Genomic DNA, 12,574 nt, shown 5'->3' with positions numbered 1-12,574 from the left:
ATGAATTTAAGATGGTGATTGTCTGTTGATTACGTGCAAAAAGGTGTGATTATTTACCATGTCATTATCAAGGCCATTGAAACTTTGTGAAAAACAAGGTGGAGTACTGTGGGAGTGGCTTCATTCAGTATTTAAGAGGGGCAGATCAGTGCAAGGAAATCCACTACAACAGGGATACAACGCAGGAGAGATCATAAGAAAGGAAATCCACTACAACAGGGATACAATGCAGCAGAAACCACAAGAAACACCTGTATGATGGGTAAAATCATAAGAAAGATATAGTTCTTATTGACAATTTGTGTTATTGGCTCAACTTCAGCACTGACTATCTTTAGAATGGATTAAATGCTATGACTTTGGGTGACTGCACATAGCAAATACCACAGATTGTGGCTAGAGTATTATTATCAGATCAATATATAGAGATAGCTGTAATAGACAATATTGTTACCCAACTCTGATCACTTCAAATGGAGCCACTCATGATTTCTGTCTTCATAAGTGCTTCTCTTTGGGGTTGTCTTGGTTGTGAGTTGTTCAACAAACATGGAGACTGCCATTTTACACCATTTTCACAGGAATAAGCTAAGTACATCAATTTTATCACCAACATTACCCTAACACAGGCACAGACCTGAATTTGGAAAGCAGTAAGTGCTATTTGTTGGGGGCAGTTTTAAGTGACAAAAGCAACTGACTGCAACAGAAGATTTCAATGTTTATTCTATGGCCATGCAGTGATACCCGGTGTCTCAGAAGCAATTTGGAGTATATATGCAGGGCTTCTTTGTATTGTTTTCAAATACAGATGGAATAGCAGCTGGTTACTATGTGGCAATAAGTTCCATCAGGAAGATTCATTGGAGTCTAAATGTCCACTCATCAACTGCTAATGGCCTGCATGAATTTAAGATGGTGATTGTCTGTTGATTACGTGCAAAAAGGTGTGATTATTTACCATGTCATTATCAAGGCCATTGGAACTTTGTGAAAAACAAGGTGGAGTACTGTGGGAGTGGCTTCATTCAGTATTTAAGAGGGGCAGATCAGTGCAAGGAAATCCACTACAACAGGGATAACAATGCAGCAGAAACCACAAGAAACACCTGTATGATGGGTAAAATCATAAGAAAGATATAGTTCTTATTGACAATTTGTGTTATTGGCTCAACTTCAGCACTGACTATCTTTAGAATGGATTAAATGCTATGACTTTGGGTGAGTGCACATAGCAAATACCACAGATTGTGGCTAGAGTATTATTATCAGATCAATATATAGAGATAGCTGTAATAGACAATATTGTTACCCAACTCTGATCACTTCAAATGGAGCCACTCATGATTTCTGTCTTCATAAGTGCTTCTCTTTGGGGTTGTCTTGGTTGTGAGTTGTTCCAACAAACATGGAGACTGCCATTTTAACACCATTTTCACAGGATAAGCTAAGTACATCAATTTATCACCAACATTACCCTAACACAGGCACAGACTTGAATTTGGAAAGCAGTAAGTGCTATTTGTTGGGGTAGTGTTGCTGATTTTGGAAGTCCCTGTTCTGTATCAAGAATTCATCATGGCACTCATTCTGTATATTAAAAGCTGCCAGCAAAATATATTAGAGATTTTTCTATATGTCACTACTATTACCCTAACTTGAGCATTGACTTTGACTACCGAATGCAGTAAGTGCTACTTGTTGGGGCAGTTTTAAGTGACAAAAGCAACTGACTACATCGAAAGCCATTTTCTTAATGGAGTCCAACTCTGATCACTTCAAATAGAGCCACTCGTGATTTCTGTCTTCATAAGTGCTTCTCTTTGGGGTTGTCTTGGTTGTGAGTTCTTCAACAAACATGGAGACTGCCATTTTACACCATTTTCACAGGATAAGCTAAGTACATCAATTTATCACCAACATTACCTAACACAGGCACAGACTTGAATTTGGAAAGCAGTAAGTGCTATTTGTTGGGGTAGTGTTGCTGATTTTGGAAGTCCCTGTTCTGTATCAAGAATTCATCATGGCACTCATTCTGTATATTAAAGCTGCCAGCAAAATATATTTAGAGATTTTTCTATATGTCACTACTATTACCCTAACTTGAGCATTGACTTTGACTACCAAATGCAGTAAGTGCTACTTGTTGGGGCAGTTTTAAGTGACAAAAGCAACTGACTACATCGAAAGCCATTTTCTTAATGGAGTCCAACTCTGATCACTTCAAATAGAGCCACTCTTGATTTCTGTCTTCATAAGTGCTTCTCTTTGGGGTTGTCTTGGTTGTGAGTTCTTCAACAAACATGGAGACTGCCATTTTACACCATTTTCACAGGATAAGCTAAGTACAAATTTATCACCAACATTACCCTAACACAGGCACAGACTTGAATTTGGAAAGCAGTAAGTGCTATTTGTTGGGCAGTTTTAAGTGACAAAAGCAACTGACTGCAACAGAAGATTTTAATGTTTATTCTATGGCCATGCAGTGATACCGGTGTCTCAGAAGCAATTTGGAGTATATATGCAGGGCTTCTTTGTATTGTTTTCAAATACAGATGGAATAGCAGCTGGTTACTATGTGGCAATAAGTTCCATCAGGAAGATTCATTGGAGTCTAAATGTCCACTCATCAACTGCTAATGGCCTGCATGAATTTAAGATGGTGATTGTCTGTTGATTACGTGCAAAAAGGTGTGATTATTTACCAAGTCATTATCAAGGCCATTGAAACTTTGTGAAAAACAAGGTGGAGTACTGTGGGAGTGGCTTCATTCAGTATTTAAGAGGGGCAGATCAGTGCAAGGAAATCCACTACAACAGGGATACAACGCAGGAAGATCATAAGAAAGGAAATCCACTACAACAGGGATACAATGCAGCAGAAACCACAAGAAACACCTGTATGATGGGTAAAATCATAAGAAAGATATAGTTCTTATTGACAATTTGTGTTATTGGCTCAACTTCAGCACTGACTATCTTTAGAATGGATTAAATGCTATGACTTTGGGTGACTGCACATAGCAAATACCACAGATTGTGGCTAGAGTATTATTATCAGATCAATATATAGAGATAGCTGTAATAGACAATATTGTTACCCAACTCTGATCACTTCAAATGGAGCCACTCATGATTTCTGTCTTCATAAGTGCTTCTCTTTGGGGTTGTCTTGGTTGTGAGTTCTTCAACAAACATGGAGACTGCCATTTTACACCATTTTCACAGGATAAGCTAAGTACATCAATTTATCACCAACATTACCCTAACACAGGCACAGACTTGAATTTGGAAAGCAGTAAGTGCTATTTGTTGGGGCAGTTTTAAGTGACAAAAGCAACTGACTGCAACAGAAGATTTTAATGTTTATTCTATGGCCATGCAGTGATACCCGGTGTCTCAGAAGCAATTTGGAGTATATATGCAGGGCTTCTTTGTATTGTTTTCAAATACAGATGGAATAGCAGCTGGTTACTATGTGGCAATAAGTTCCATCAGGAAGATTCATTGGAGTCTAAATGTCCACTCATCAACTGCTAATGGCCTGCATGAATTTAAGATGGTGATTGTCTGTTGATTACGTGCAAAAAGGTGTGATTATTTACCAAGTCATTATCAAGGCCATTGAAACTTTGTGAAAACAAGGTGGAGTACTGTGGGAGTGGCTTCATTCAGTATTTAAGAGGGGCAGATCAGTGCAAGGAAATCCACTACAACAGGGATACAACGCAGGAAAGATCATAAGAAAGGAAATCCACTACAACAGGGATACAATGCAGCAGAAACCACAAGAAACACCTGTATGATGGGTAAAATCATAAGAAAGATATAGTTCTTATTGACAATTTGTGTTATTGGCTCAACTTCAGCACTGACTATCTTTAGAATGGATTAAATGCTATGACTTTGGGTGACTGCACATAGCAAATACCACAGATTGTGGCTAGAGTATTATTATCAGATCAATATATAGAGATAGCTGTAATAGACAATATTGTTACCCAACTCTGATCACTTCAAATGGAGCCACTCATGATTTCTGTCTTCATAAGTGCTTCTCTTTGGGGTTGTCTTGGTTGTGAGTTCTTCAACAAACATGGAGACTGCCATTTTACACCATTTTCACAGGATAAGCTAAGTACATCAATTTATCACCAACATTACCCTAACACAGGCACAGACTTGAATTTGGAAAGCAGTAAGTGCTATTTGTTGGGGTAGTGTTGCTGATTTTGGAAGTCCCTGTTCTGTATCAAGAATTCATCATGGCACTCATTCTGTATATTAAAGCTGCCAGCAAAATATATTTAGAGATTTTTCTATATGTCACTACTATTACCCTAACTTGAGCATTGACTTTGACTACCAAATGCAGTAAGTGCTACTTGTTGGGGCAGTTTTAAGTGACAAAAGCAACTGACTACATCGAAAGCCATTTTCTTAATGGAGTCCAACTCTGATCACTTCAAATAGAGCCACTCGTGATTTCTGTCTTCATAAGTGCTTCTCTTTGGGGTTGTCTTGGTTGTGAGTTCTTCAACAAACATGGAGACTGCCATTTTACACCATTTTCACAGGATAAGCTAAGTACATCAATTTATCACCAACATTACCCTAACACAGGCACAGACTTGAATTTGGAAAGCAGTAAGTGCTATTTGTTGGGGTAGTGTTGCTGATTTTGGAAGTCCCTGTTCTGTATCAAGAATTCATCATGGCACTCATTCTGTATATTAAAGCTGCCAGCAAAATATATTTAGAGATTTTTCTATATGTCACTACTATTACCCTAACTTGAGCATTGACTTTGACTACCAAATGCAGTAAGTGCTACTTGTTGGGGCAGTTTTAAGTGACAAAAGCAACTGACTACATCGAAAGCCATTTTCTTAATGGAGTCCAACTCTGATCACTTCAAATAGAGCCACTCGTGATTTCTGTCTTCATAAGTGCTTCTCTTGGGTTGTCTTGGTTGTGAGTTCTTCAACAAACATGGAGACTGCCATTTTACACCATTTTCACAGGATAAGCTAAGTACATCAATTTATCACCAACATTACCCTAACACAGGCACAGACTTGAAGCAGTAAGTGCTATTTGTTGGGCAGTTTTAAGTGACAAAAGCAACTGACTGCAACAGAAGATTTTAATGTTTATTCTATGGCCATGCAGTGATACCCGGTGTCTCAGAAGCAATTTGGAGTATATATGCAGGGCTTCTTTGTATTGTTTTCAAATACAGATGGAATAGCAGCTGGTTACTATGTGGCAATAAGTTCCATCAGGAAGATTCATTGGAGTCTAAATGTCCACTCATCAACTGCTAATGGCCTGCATGAATTTAAGATGGTGATTGTCTGTTGATTACGTGCAAAAAGGTGTGATTATTTACCAAGTCATTATCAAGGCCATTGAAACTTTGTGAAAAACAAGGTGGAGTACTGTGGGAGTGGCTTCATTCAGTATTTAAGAGGGGCAGATCAGTGCAAGGAAATCCACTACAACAGGGATACAACGCAGGAAAGATCATAAGAAAGGAAATCCACTACAACAGGGATACAATGCAGCAGAAACCACAAGAAACACCTGTATGATGGGTAAAATCATAAGAAAGATATAGTTCTTATTGACAATTTGTGTTATTGGCTCAACTTCAGCACTGACTATCTTTAGAATGGATTAAATGCTATGACTTTGGGTGACTGCACATAGCAAATACCACAGATTGTGGCTAGAGTATTATTATCAGATCAATATATAGAGATAGCTGTAATAGACAATATTGTTACCCAACTCTGATCACTTCAAATGGAGCCACTCATGATTTCTGTCTTCATAAGTGCTTCTCTTTGGGGTTGTCTTGGTTGTGAGTTCTTCAACAAACATGGAGACTGCCATTTTACACCATTTTCACAGGATAAGCTAAGTACATCAATTTATCACCAACATTACCCTAACACAGGCACAGACTTGAATTTGGAAAGCAGTAAGTGCTATTTGTTGGGGTAGTGTTGCTGATTTTGGAAGTCCCTGTTCTGTATCAAGAATTCATCATGGCACTCATTCTGTATATTAAAGCTGCCAGCAAAATATATTTAGAGATTTTTCTATATGTCACTACTATTACCCTAACTTGAGCATTGACTTTGACTACCAAATGCAGTAAGTGCTACTTGTTGGGGCAGTTTTAAGTGACAAAAGCAACTGACTACATCGAAAGCCATTTTCTTAATGGAGTCCAACTCTGATCACTTCAAATAGAGCCACTCGTGATTTCTGTCTTCATAAGTGCTTCTCTTTGGGGTTGTCTTGGTTGTGAGTTCTTCAACAAACATGGAGACTGCCATTTTACACATTTTCACAGGATAAGCTAAGTACATCAATTTATCACCAACATTACCCTAACACAGGCACAGACTTGAATTTGGAAAGCAGTAAGTGCTATTTGTTGGGGTAGTGTTGCTGATTTTGGAAGTCCCTGTTCTGTATCAAGAATTCATCATGGCACTCATTCTGTATATTAAAGCTGCCAGCAAAATATATTTAGAGATTTTTCTATATGTCACTACTATTACCCTAACTTGAGCATTGACTTTGACTACCAAATGCAGTAAGTGCTACTTGTTGGGGCAGTTTTAAGTGACAAAAGCAACTGACTACATCGAAAGCCATTTTCTTAATGGAGTCCAACTCTGATCACTTCAAATAGAGCCACTCGTGATTTCTGTCTTCATAAGTGCTTCTCTTTGGGGTTGTCTTGGTTGTGAGTTCTTCAACAAACATGGAGACTGCCATTTTACACCATTTTCACAGGATAAGCTAAGTACATCAATTTATCACCAACATTACCCTAACACAGGCACAGACTTGAATTTGGAAAGCAGTAAGTGCTATTTGTTGGGTAGTGTTGCTGATTTTGGAAGTCCCTGTTCTGTATCAAGAATTCATCATGGCACTCATTCTGTATATTAAAGCTGCCAGCAAAATATATTTAGAGATTTTTCTATATGTCACTACTATTACCCTAACTTGAGCATTGACTTTGACTACCAAATGCAGTAAGTGCTACTTGTTGGGGCAGTTTTAAGTGACAAAAGCAACTGACTACATCGAAAGCCATTTTCTTAATGGAGTCCAACTCTGATCACTTCAAATAGAGCCACTCGTGATTTCTGTCTTCATAAGTGCTTCTCTTTGGGGTTGTCTTGGTTGTGAGTTCTTCAAAAACATGGAGACTGCCATTTTACACCATTTTCACAGGATAAGCTAAGTACAAATTTATCACCAACATTACCCTAACACAGGCACAGACTTGAATTTGGAAAGCAGTAAGTGCTATTTGTTGGGGCAGTTTTAAGTGACAAAAGCAACTGACTGCAAAGAAGATTTCAATGTTTATTCTATGGCCATGCAGTGATACCCGGTGTCTCAGAAGCAATTTGGAGTATATATGCAGGGCTTCTTTGTATTGTTTTCAAATACAGATGGAATAGCAGCTGGTTACTATGTGGCAATAAGTTCCATCAGGAAGATTCATTGGAGTCTAAATGTCCACTCATCAACTGCTAATGGCCTGCATGAATTTAAGATGGTGATTGTCTGTTGATTACGTGCAAAAAGGTGTGATTATTTACCAAGTCATTATCAAGGCCATTGAACTTTGTGAAAAACAAGGTGGAGTACTGTGGGAGTGGCTTCATTCAGTATTTAAGAGGGGCAGATCAGTGCAAGGAAATCCACTACAACAGGGATACAACGCAGGAGAGATCATAAGAAAGGAAATCCACTACAAAGGGATACAATGCAGCAGAAACCACAAGAAACACCTGTATGATGGGTAAAATCATAAGAAAGATATAGTTCTTATTGACAATTTGTGTTATTGGCTCAACTTCAGCACTGACTATCTTTAGAATGGATTAAATGCTATGACTTTGGGTGACTGCACATAGCAAATACCACAGATTGTGGCTAGAGTATTATTATCAGATCAATATATAGAGATAGCTGTAATAGACAATATTGTTACCCCAACTCTGATCACTTCAAATGGAGCCACTCATGATTTCTGTCTTCATAAGTGCTTCTCTTTGGGGTTGTCTTGGTTGTGAGTTCTTCAACAAACATGGAGACTGCCATTTTACACCATTTTCACAGGATAAGCTAAGTACATCAATTTATCACCAACATTACCCTAACACAGGCACAGACTTGAATTTGGAAAGCAGTAAGTGCTATTTGTTGGGGTAGTGTTGCTGATTTTGGAAGTCCCTGTTCTGTATCAAGAATTCATCATGGCACTCATTCTGTATATTAAAGCTGCCAGCAAAATATATTTAGAGATTTTTCTATATGTCACTACTATTACCCTAACTTGAGCATTGACTTTGACTACCAAATGCAGTAAGTGCTACTTGTTGGGGCAGTTTTAAGTGACAAAAGCAACTGACTACATCGAAAGCCATTTTCTTAATGGAGTCCAACTCTGATCACTTCAAATAGAGCCACTCGTGATTTCTGTCTTCATAAGTGCTTCTCTTTGGGGTTGTCTTGGTTGTGAGTTCTTCAACAAACATGGAGACTGCCATTTTACACCATTTTCACAGGATAAGCTAAGTACATCAATTTATCACCAACATTACCCTAACACAGGCACAGACTTGAATTTGGAAAGCAGTAAGTGCTATTTGTTGGGCAGTTTTAAGTGACAAAAGCAACTGACTGCAACAGAAGATTTTAATGTTTATTCTATGGCCATGCAGTGATACCGGTGTCTCAGAAGCAATTTGGAGTATATATGCAGGGCTTCTTTGTATTGTTTTCAAATACAGATGGAATAGCAGCTGGTTACTATGTGGCAATAAGTTCCATCAGGAAGATTCATTGGAGTCTAAATGTCCACTCATCAACTGCTAATGGCCTGCATGAATTTAAGATGGTGATTGTCTGTTGATTACGTGCAAAAAGGTGTGATTATTTACCAAGTCATTATCAAGGCCATTGAAACTTTGTGAAAAACAAGGTGGAGTACTGTGGGAGTGGCTTCATTCAGTATTTAAGAGGGGCAGATCAGTGCAAGGAAATCCACTACAACAGGGATACAACGCAGGAAAGATCATAAGAAAGGAAATCCACTACAACAGGGATACAATGCAGCAGAAACCACAAGAAACACCTGTATGATGGGTAAAATCATAAGAAAGATATAGTTCTATTGACAATTTGTGTTATTGGCTCAACTTCAGCACTGACTATCTTTAGAATGGATTAAATGCTATGACTTTGGGTGACTGCACATAGCAAATACCACAGATTGTGGCTAGAGTATTATTATCAGATCAATATATAGAGATAGCTGTAATAGACAATATTGTTACCCAACTCTGATCACTTCAAATGGAGCCACTCATGATTTCTGTCTTCATAAGTGCTTCTCTTTGGGGTTGTCTTGGTTGTGAGTTCTTCAACAAACATGGAGACTGCCATTTTACACCATTTTCACAGGATAAGCTAAGTACATCAATTTATCACCAACATTACCCTAACACAGGCACAGACTTGAATTTGGAAAGCAGTAAGTGCTATTTGTTGGGGTAGTGTTGCTGATTTTGGAAGTCCCTGTTCTGTATCAAGAATTCATCATGGCACTCATTCTGTATATTAAAGCTGCCAGCAAAATATATTTAGAGATTTTTCTATATGTCACTACTATTACCCTAACTTGAGCATTGACTTTGACTACCAAATGCAGTAAGTGCTACTTGTTGGGGCAGTTTTAAGTGACAAAAGCAACTGACTACATCGAAAGCCATTTTCTTAATGGAGTCCAACTCTGATCACTTCAAAGAGCCACTCTTGATTTCTGTCTTCATAAGTGCTTCTCTTTGGGGTTGTCTTGGTTGTGAGTTCTTCAACAAACATGGAGACTGCCATTTTACACCATTTTCACAGGATAAGCTAAGTACATCAATTTATCACCAACATTACCCTAACACAGGCACAGACTTGAATTTGGAAAGCAGTAAGTGCTATTTGTTGGGGTAGTGTTGCTGATTTTGGAAGTCCCTGTTCTGTATCAAGAATTCATCATGGCACTCATTCTGTATATTAAAGCTGCCAGCAAAATATATTTAGAGATTTTTCTATATGTCACTACTATTACCCTAACTTGAGCATTGACTTTGACTACCAAATGCAGTAAGTGCTACTTGTTGGGGCAGTTTTAAGTGACAAAAGCAACTGACTACATCGAAAGCCATTTTCTTAATGGAGTCCAACTCTGATCACTTCAAATAGAGCCACTCGTGATTTCTGTCTTCATAAGTGCTTCTCTTTGGGGTGTCTTGGTTGTGAGTTCTTCAACAAACATGGAGACTGCCATTTTACACCATTTTCACAGGATAAGCTAAGTACATCAATTTATCACCACAGGCACAGACTTGAATTTGGAAAGCAGTAAGTGCTATTTGTTGGGTAGTGTTGCTGATTTTGGAAGTCCCTGTTCTGTATCAAGAATTCATCATGGCACTCATTCTGTATATTAAAGCTGCCAGCAAAATATATTTAGAGATTTTTCTATATGTCACTACTATTACCCTAACTTGAGCATTGACTTTGACTACCAAATGCAGTAAGTGCTACTTGTTGGGGTTTTAAGTGACAAAAGCAACTGACTACATCGAAAGCCATTTTCTTAATGGAGTCCAACTCTGATCACTTCAAATAGAGCCACTCGTGATTTCTGTCTTCATAAGTGCTTCTCTTTGGGTTGTCTTGGTTGTGAGTTCTTCAACAAACATGGAGACTGCCATTTTACACCATTTTCACAGGATAAGCTAAGTACATCAATTTATCACCAACATTACCCTAACACAGGCACAGACTTGAATTTGGAAAGCAGTAAGTGCTATTTGTTGGGGCAGTTTTAAGTGACAAAAGCAACTGACTGCAACAGAAGATTTCAATGTTTATTCTATGGCCATGCAGTGATACCCGGTCTCAGAAGCAATTTGGAGTATATATGCAGGGTTTCTTTGTATTGTTTTCAAATACAGATGGAATAGCAGCTGGTTACTATGTGGCAATAAGTTCCATCAGGAAGATTCATTGGAGTCTAAATGTCCACTCATCAACTGCTAATGGCCTGCATGAATTTAAGATGGTGATTGTCTGTTGATTACGTGCAAAAAGGTGTGATTATTTACCAAGTCATTATCAAGGCCATTGAAACTTTGTGAAAAACAAGGTGGAGTACTGTGGGAGTGGCTTCATTCAGTATTTAAGAGGGGCAGATCAGTGCAAGGAAATCCACTACAACAGGGATACAACGCAGGAGAGATCATAAGAAAGGAAATCCACTACAACAGGGATACAATGCAGCAGAAACCACAAGAAACACCTGTATGATGGGTAAAATCATAAGAAAGATATAGTTCTTATTGACAATTTGTGTTATTGGCTCAACTTCAGCACTGACTATCTTTAGAATGGATTAAATGCTATGACTTTGGGTGACTGCACATAGCAAATACCACAGATTGTGGCTAGAGTATTATTATCAGATCAATATATAGAGATAGCTGTAATAGACAATATTGTTACCCAACTCTGATCACTTCAAATGGAGCCACTCATGATTTCTGTCTTCATAAGTGCTTCTCTTTGGGGTTGTCTTGGTTGTGAGTTCTTCAACAAACATGGAGACTGCCATTTTACACCATTTTCACAGGATAAGCTAAGTACATCAATTTATCACCAACATTACCCTAACACAGGCACAGACTTGAATTTGGAAAGCAGTAAGTGCTATTTGTTGGGGTAGTGTTGCTGATTTTGGAAGTCCCTGTTCTGTATCAAGAATTCATCATGGCACTCATTCTGTATATTAAAGCTGCCAGCAAAATATATTTAGAGATTTTTCTATATGTCACTACTATTACCCTAACTTGAGCATTGACTTTGACTACCAAATGCAGTAAGTGCTACTTGTTGGGGCAGTTTTAAGTGACAAAAGCAACTGACTACATCGAAAGCCATTTTCTTAATGGAGTCCAACTCTGATCACTTCAAATAGAGCCACTCGTGATTTCTGTCTTCATAAGTGCTTCTCTTTGGGGTTGTCTTGGTTGTGAGTTCTTCAACAAACATGGAGACTGCCATTTTACACCATTTTCACAGGATAAGCTAAGTACATCAATTTATCACCAACATTACCCTAACACAGGCACAGACTTGAATTTGGAAAGCAGTAAGTGCTATTTGTTGGGCAGTTTTAAGTGACAAAAGCAACTGACTGCAACAGAAGATTTTAATGTTTATTCTATGGCCATGCAGTGATACCCGGTGTCTCAGAAGCAATTTGGAGTATATATGCAGGGCTTCTTTGTATTGTTTTCAAATACAGATGGAATAGCAGCTGGTTACTATGTGGCAATAAGTTCCATCAGGAAGATTCATTGGAGTCTAAATGTCCACTCATCAACTGCTAATGGCCTGCATGAATTTAAGATGGTGATTGTCTGTTGATTACGTGCAAAAAGGTGTGATTATTTACCAAGTCATTATCAAG

This window comes from Lates calcarifer, linkage group LG16_LG22 (genome assembly GCF_001640805.2).
Source record: "Lates calcarifer isolate ASB-BC8 linkage group LG16_LG22, TLL_Latcal_v3, whole genome shotgun sequence".
In the NCBI taxonomy this organism is placed as follows: Eukaryota; Metazoa; Chordata; class Actinopteri; family Centropomidae; genus Lates; species Lates calcarifer.
Note: the sequence above shows the minus strand (reverse complement) of the source record.